At 50.5% G+C, this 8,400-nt stretch overlaps 1 pseudogene; it reads right to left on the bottom strand.

Moving 5' to 3' along the window:
* Window positions 1-6,083: 6,083 nt before the first annotated feature.
* Window positions 6,084-7,667, bottom strand: LOC101579975 (annotated as a pseudogene).
* Window positions 7,668-8,400: the final 733 nt, after the last annotated feature.

Below are 8,400 nucleotides of genomic sequence, written 5' to 3' on the forward strand. Positions count from 1 at the left end.
TATCAGCAATGCCAGCCCTACAGCATCAAGGACCCTCTTAAGACCCTCATCTGAGCTGTGTATTGATAAGCAATCAATTGATTTGTGCTGTGCCCCTCAGAGGATCGTTATTCTCATTGAAGTATAGACACAACTCAACACTGTGTGCTTCAGCATGGCTCTGAAGGAGTTAAGTGAAATAAAGAATATTATCAATATTGTATCAGTCACAGATGAGAGACTACATACCAGGATCAGTGTAATTCATTCATTGGTTTATGGACACTGAGTCCTCTGGGGACTGTCACAAATCCACTTGATGTTCCTGAGTGTGAGATTTAGCATTTGGATCTTTGATTTAGCTGAAAGATGTGTAAAAACTCATGCAGTCAGACAACTCCCTACAGGCAATTCATCTGTGTTGGCTTTTACGTAACCATTATTCCAATCAAGTGTCAGCAGTAACTTAAGCTCCATAACTTGCCTCTGAATTCAGATTGTTCAGATTTGGGGACATGGAGGAGCAGCAGCAGGGGCAAGACCGTCCTTCCGGGAGCAGGGCATCTTCCTGCACCCTGGGCTCACAGGTGAGGCAGTGCTCCTGGGGAGCCATGGTGAAAGGAAGGCTGGACCTACTTCCTCCAAGTGAGGTTGTGAGCTTCCTGTGCAGGACATCAGGATAGGGGAGGGATGGGAGAGCTGAGATCCCTGGGAGATGAGGACACTGGTGGTCCTCTGCATTACTGCTGGGGAAGTCCTGGTGGGGCTCGAGCATCCCAGCTACTCCCCGACTAGCTCAGCAGATGGCCAGATCAGACCTGGGATGGAAAAGCCCAAGCAAGAACTGTAATTCTGCAGCTCATGCTTTGACGGATGACAGATTGCCATTTTTCTCCTCTGGAATTTCTGCGGTCCCTCACCACTGGCGTCTCCATCCAACCCCGAGTCTCTTTGGATTTCTCACTGCCTGTACCAAAGGCGAAGGGGAGGAGAGAGGGCAGGAGAGTTGCTTCACCTTACCACCTCCAGTGGGAACAGAAAAACAGCTGGATCATTCGGCATGTAACTTGAGAGAGATGAATGTAGAAATGCAATGACCTGACTATGTGGATGGGCTTCACATACCACTGCTACAAAGGAGGGTATCTGTGATGGGTTGAATGTCAGCCCTGGGGGCAGAAAGCCCGACCACAAATGGAAAACTTAATGCTCAAGCATGCTTTGGAAGAAGGCTCATCTACCATCCCCACTTTATAGAGGGGGAAATGGAGGCACAGAGAGGTTAATAACTTGACCAAAGTTGCATAGCTGGTACAGTGGTGGAGCTGGCTTCAAAGCTGGGTCTGCTGACTTCATGTGCAATACCCACAAGCCCTGGGTTAGTACAGTTTTGCTTCTGTGGGGCGAGCTATGCCATCCTTCCCACACTTGTTGAGGACTTCTGTAGGCCTGTGAAAGGATAAGAACAGCACCATTTGTGTCCTCATGGTGTCCCATCCAGCTGAGGAAATAATTCCTAGGTAGAGGAGATCAGGTTACAGATGACATTTGCAAGGAAAGAGGTCAGTACCTGAACCCTGTCGTGGTGGGCTTTGGTCCTGGAGGATTTGAGGTGATGTGTTGGCCAATTCTGCACTTCTCCAGAGGTAAACGCTTGCCTTTCAGCCAGAGAGGGCTGCTGCAGGGAGCAGAAGGCCCCGGAGGTGGTACACAGCATGGTCCCTGCAAATGGCAGACATGAGGGCCTTACACAGAAGGCAACACAGGCAGGAAGTGCTGGAGACCTCACAGAGCTGAGAGGCCCGAGGACAGCAGAGGCCTGGCTCTAAGAGAGGTTCTGGAAGAGAGAGAGAGAGAGAGAGAGAGAGAGAGAGAGAGAGAGAGAGAGAGAGAGAGACAGTGTTGGGGGAGAGGTGTAAGTTTTGGAGGGATAAGTCAGAGTTTCCCAGAGTGGATGAAAGACATGAATCCTCAGAATGAAGAATCACAAAGAGTCCCAAGCAGGATAAAAAATTAAATAAGACCACAACTGGGATATGTCACAGTAAAAATAAAGTGAGGGACCTAGTCCAGATCAAAAGTATTTTTTGATACTGAGATTGAACCTGGGAGCTTCGTACTATGTTATATCCTCTGCCTTTAGATTTTTTTTTTTTTTTCGATGCAGGGTCTAAGTCGACAAGTGGAACTGCAGGCTGCCAGACGGCTGGTATTACAAGGTGCACCGTCACGTCTGGTTTCAGAAGTGTATGGAAAAGACACGAGAGCTTTCTTTGGGGTTGTCATACACTGTCAGGCAGCTCTGTGAGCCTTGCAGGGCCATGTGCTTCTGTGGCTGCTTCCTCTGCGCTGCTGGGCTTTGGGGCAGGATTTGAGGCTGTGCATTGCTGAGCAGTCAGCAGCTAGGGTGAGTGGGGTGGAGGAGGCCAGAGTGTAAGGTAGTGAGAAAGTGCCCACTGACTTCGGGTTTGGGTCTAGTGGTACTGCCTGAGGCTCTGAGCTGGGGGTGGAGGAGCAGAAAGTGGCAGGTCTTCTGATACAGCGGCCATCTGGGAGAGGTACCCTTCAAAAAGGAGAGCCGGGGGTACTTAGGAAGGAGAGGAAGGCTTCCCTTTCTTCTCATGCTCCCAGGAGGCGAGGTGCTCATACGAAGCCTCTGGCACACAGAGGGTATTCAGTGAAGCCGAGAGTGCGTCTTAATTGAGCACAGAGTATGAGTCAGGACTCTCTGAGCGCTTCAGTCTTGTCCTCCTCATCTGCTTGTGTGAGTGTAGGAATCCCACTCCTAGCTTACCAGGAGGGGCTCACTACCTTGCTAGGAAAGGTCACAAAATTGCTGTATGTGAGCCCAGGGAGTTTAGTTCCAGGGGATCCATGAAACTAATTTTCTAAAGGCCCGATGGAGCTATCAGATGTGGTGTGGGGGTCAGAGGAAGAACATAAAATGGCATTTGAAGAAATGAGTCAGTGCTTTTTAATTTTATATCCGAAGAGTTCAACCCAGTTGAATGTATGCTGGGTGTACTCACTGTGTGTATGAACACTGCCTGAAATCCCCAGATTTAAAGGTGCTTCCGGTCCACAGGTAGCAGAGGGGAGCACTTGCCTGTCTGGCTGGCGTGTTGTTGGCAGGGTTGTGGTGGGTAAGATGAGAACAGCCTGAGCTGTGTCTCAGGTGTAGGTCTGTCCTCTGCCTCTGTGGGCAGGGAGTCAGGGGCAGCTCAGATGCAGCAGCTTCCTCAGGCTCCAGTTTTTTAAGCTCTCTGGCTTGAAGCAGTTCCATTTGGGAGGGTTTCTCCCTAGCATTTGGTATGGAATTATTACCAAATGCTAGAAAGGAACCCTGCCAAATGCTGTATATCAGCTAAAACCCAAACTCCTAAACAATGAAATATTTATAATAAAAACAAACTCCGGAGAGGGGCTCAGACTAAGGCGCCCAGATGCAGGGAGGTTCGTGGCTAAGGTGCCCCAGGTTGGGCTTGCTGGCGGGTCCAGGTGTGGCCACTAGAATGACAGGTGCCAGGTGCGGGGTGGGGGTGGGGGTGGGGGTTGCAGGGGATGAGGTCTTCCAAAAGAAGCCGCAGGTCTTGCAAATCTCTGCAAGGCCCAGAAGGCACAATCGAACCTCGGTCTCCTTGCTCCTTCATTGCAACCCTGCATTCAGTAGGTGCTCCATAAATGCTGATTGCCCACAAGGGCAGACACTTCCGGGAAGAGCAAAACCTCACCCAGCTGGAATCCACAGGGAATGGGATCCAGACAGCTGCTTTTTTTTTTTTTTTTCCAGATACAGCCATAAATTATTTTCATGTAACATTTTCAGATGGAAATATTTCTAAGATGCAGCGCACATTTCCTTTCCTTCTTACTTGGGGAATGTGGAACACCATTAACCTTTCTGTAATGGCTCAGGGTTGCTGCTGTGAACCTCAGATGTGGAGCGGGAGGCAATGCAGCCCTCGGGGCTCGTGAGGTGTGCAGGGCTATCTGCCCTCTGCTAATGGCCTGTTTGTGGTGCTTTCTCCAGTTGCCAGCTTGTTTCCTGGAGATTTTGGGGGTCCTTCCTTCGCTATCAGGCCTTCCGGGTTTTGCTCTTGTCAAGTGCGGCTGTCTCTCCCTTCCCAAATTACCATTGCTAATTGGCTGTGGACCAGAAAGCAGAACTCCAGGCTTATTGCGATGATTACTATGTGTAAAGTAAGCTTTCCTCTGCTTTGCTGGAGCATTTCGGAGGCCTGAGCGAAGTGCAAGAACTCCCGGCTGTGCACGGTCACTCTACCAGCTACTCCAAGTCACCCTTGCATTTCCTCTGGATTCCTAGCCTTACCTCAGAAAAGGAAGGTTATAACTCACTTGGAAAGTCACTTCCCCTCAGAAAAGAGCCCAGGAACATCCTGAGAACACAGGCTGCCCATTTTTTTGTTTTTTAAGACAGTGTCTCCCTATTGTAGTTCAGTTTGGCCTCAAACCCACTGTGTAGTCCAGGCTGACCTTGAACTTATAGCGATCCTCCTGCCTGTGCCTCCCGAGTGCTGGGATTGCAGGCGTGCACCACCATACCTCTAAACCCACAGGGACACAAGTTTTCACACCATTTCAAAAGAGCTATGCCTCTTAGGATCTTTATGTTTGAGACACAAGAAGAAACCTTGCGGCCACTTATTTCCCTTCTGGGAGACAATAAGCTGAGACCTGGAGAGGGATCACAGAGGACAAGGCATACAGCTTGGCCACAGCACAGGAGGGGATTTTGGTTACAGCCAGAACAAGTCCACATCTTAGGAAGAACAGGGTGCATCCTGGGAAAAGCAGAGGGAGCACAGGAGATGGAATCTGCACAGGGGACGTGCACACAGGTGTGCACTGGCACTGGCAGTGGGGAAAGCCATGTGCCCTCTTTACACGCTTAGCAGTGGGCACAGGGACTCCATACACAGCAGGGAGAAAAAAGAGCCCCAGAGCCCTTTCCCAGAGGGATAGTGTCCAGGAGCAGTGACATAGTGAGAGGAGTTCAAACACTGCCATACTCCAGCTTGCTGGGAAGTGGGTGGGGGACCCCAAAATGTCTTTCCTGCAGCTCTCCAGTTTTTGCTGGTGCTGGTCTTGCTGGGCTGACCCTGAAGCCAGAGAACAAGAGAGCCAGGGCATGAGGCTATAGACAGTTATAGAGGTCTCCTCTTGGGGTCCCATGGGGGTGGACAAGGGAATGCGAACGGGAGAACCTTGCCTGGAGCCTGTTGTGTGCTCGGCTATCCACCAGCAGCATGGTTCAGCCATGCTCCTGAGGCTCCCATCTCTGCCTGTGTGTGGGCCAGCAGCAGCCCAGAACTCAACTCATCTCTACCACAGGGAGGAGATCTGTGTGCCCGCCCACCCTGTTGCAATTCTGCCCTGCTTAATAGAAGAAGCCGGTGATGAGGAGGGCAGTGTAGAGCAGTGGGCAGTACTGGAAAACAGGCATCCAGAGATGCCCAGGGCCCACCTCTTCCCCCCACTTCCCTGAGCATTTTGTTTCTGCTTTAGTGAAGTGACAAGGTTCTGCCCCTGTGTCGGATGTGGTGAGGAGGTCTTTGTTCAACTCTCAGAGGCTGGATGAAGAAGAGCTGCTTGGGTAGAGGTCATGGCTGCCCAAGGGAGGGTCATCCAGCAGAGAGCACCCCCTCTCTCATCTTGGGGCAGACTAATAGGCCTGGAGTGGCCCATCTGGTGCTGGGTGTGCTTGGCACAGACAGGTGAAAGGTTGGGTGGGCAACACAAAGAGGTCCGTCACCAGCAGCTGCCCACCTCCGGAGGTTGGTGGGTATAGTTCACTCACTCATGCATCATGGACAGAGGCCCGATGGGTGACACACTCTGTTCACTGCTAAGCACTCAGAGAGGCTGAGGCCCTCAGGAGGCTCCTGACTTAATGCTAACAGATCAGACTCTGTGTGTGTGTGTGTGTGTGTGTGTGTGTTTTTAAGTCTTTAGTTTTATTTAAATAACCTCCAATGAGAACAGAGCAGACTAATTATTACCACTTCTTCATAATTCTAATGAGCCAAGCCAGGGAAGGCAAGCACACCTGCAGCCAGCTGCCAGTCAGTGTGATGGGTGGGATCTCAAGGGAGGTGACCCTGGTCCCAGCCCAATGCTGGAGGAGTATCCATGGTGCAGCAAGGGTTCTTGGTCTCATCAATGGACATGATCAGGCACGCAGCCTCAGAGGCTGCTGTCAGGGCATTGATCCGCACCATAGCTGGCTCCTACATGAAAGCTTCCAAGTTGTCAGCAATGTCCTCATTGTTGATGTCCACCCCATTACACAGGCTGCTTTGGGAGCCTATAGTTTCTTCAGGATGTTTGTGGCATCAAAGCCAGCATTGTCACATAGCTGGTGTGGGATAATCTCCAAGGCCTTAGCATATGCCCCGATCAGTAGCTGCTGTTTTCCTGGGATAGTCCTTGAGTAATCCCAAAGCTACTTGGAGAGCTCTATCTCGATGGCTCCACCACCAGCCACCTCTGAATCATTCTTGATGGCCCTCCTGACAATCATGACGGCATCATGCAGAGACCGCTTTGTTTCCCCCATGAACTGCTCAGCTCTGCCATGGAGGATGAAGGTGCAAGTCTTGGCCATGGGGCAGCCACTTCTAATCTGGGTCTCTGGGTAGCAGCCCAGCACACCTGCTGATAGAGCATTCACGCTAGTCTGGATTGAGTCTCCACAGGCCATCATTGTCCTCTTTAAATCCTCCTCAGGCACACGGCTGGCACAGAACATGTCCCTAGCAGTGAAGTACTGGGTGGCCACATCCCCAATAGGGAGTTTGGACAAAATAACTTTGGCTCCAGAATTATAGATCTTCTCTAACTTGTCATACAGAATGTTCCACTCAGCATCAGCAATTGCCTGATAATCCTCTACCGTGTGGACTCTGATTTCAGCATTGTCTTTCTCAGCTTTCAGCTTGAGTTTAACATTTAATAAGGCAATCGTGGGGTTAGTGTACTTTTTAAGTTGCATTTCAAATCCAGCGTAAGAGAAAGTCTTCTTGAATAAAAGCAGCCGCCAGCCGAGACTCCTCCAGGGCTCCACCCTGTACCTTCTTGATTCCAATCATCTTAAGCTGCAGCAAATCATCGAGCACCATCACAGCATCAACCGCCATCTTAGCAAGGAAGGCTTTCTGCTGGGAGATCAGCTGGGAGCTCAGAGCTGTCATGGCACACGCTCCAGCAGCTTCCTCTGCTCCACTTTACCTTGCTTCTTCATGGTCACAGTGATTTCCTTGATCTTGTTAATTGCCAACCATGTAGCTGTGCACAAAGCTCGGATGATGATCTGGGCATGCCAACCTTCCTCCATGTAGGGCTTCACTGCTTTGGAAACTCTGCAGCCAGCAGGGTCACAGAGGTGGTGCCATCACGAACCTCAGCATCTTGAGATTTGGCGATGTCCACTAAAGTCTTTGCTGCAGGATGCATGACACTGAGAAGTTTCAAAATTGTGGCCCCATCATTAGAACTTGTTGCTTTGTCTCAGCCATCTACAATAAGCTTGTCCATGCCACAGGGACCCAGGGTGGTTCTTACAGCCTCGGCAACCACCTGGCAGGTACTGATGTTACTCACAGCTGAGGGATGCCTTGGGAGCTGTCATCCCCTCTTTCAACAGTGTAACTGGTAACTGGTGTGGGCATTTTGGCAACTTCTTCAGGGGCTCTCTACTCTGTTCTCCATGTTCCAGTCCCCTGAGGTATTTGCACAGTGGATCTAGCTGAAGCTCACTGCAGCCCGGCCTAGAGCTAGGTGTGCGCCGCAGGCCCCGAGTTGTGCTTGAGGCCATTCTCCCTCCTCTGCCCCTGCAAATCCCACCCCTCTTTCAGGGCACCCTGTCTCAAGCCCACCCTTCTGAGACACACAGGAAGTGTGGCCATTCCCAGTCTCTATCAGTGAAGTCACTTCTCACTGGCCTTTGATTATACCCCTAAGGCTATGGACTCAGGTTGTTAATTTCATCTTCGTACACCCAAATTGTGACTTATTTCCAGGCATAAGATGGATCCATCTGTAAGGGTAATCCTTAAAAAATGTATCCTTCTAGGAATCTCCTTCCAGAAAGTCAGTTCTGACACAGTGCCTTCTGTAATAAAACAAGGCATGCTCTGGGACCAGGTGGGCAAGGTGGTGATGGTATCTACCTGGCAAACATCTTGTCTTACGCTGGATGTGTCTTGCAGCCCTAGGGCTGCCAGGGACTGAGTGGCCATGCTTATTTTGGAAAGGTGGTACAGGGACTTTTTTTTCTCCTCTTCTTTTAGAGATGGCACTTCTCATTGGGGCGGGTACATCCAGGCAGCGGGCATGAATTTTTTATTATTAGAAAACCCTATGTTTCTCATGGCATTTACAGTATCGCCCCGACAAGTTAAA

The sequence above is a fragment of the Octodon degus genome, unplaced genomic scaffold, assembly GCF_000260255.1.
Source record: "Octodon degus isolate 3935 unplaced genomic scaffold, OctDeg1.0 scaffold00083, whole genome shotgun sequence".
Taxonomy (NCBI): Eukaryota; Metazoa; Chordata; class Mammalia; order Rodentia; family Octodontidae; genus Octodon; species Octodon degus.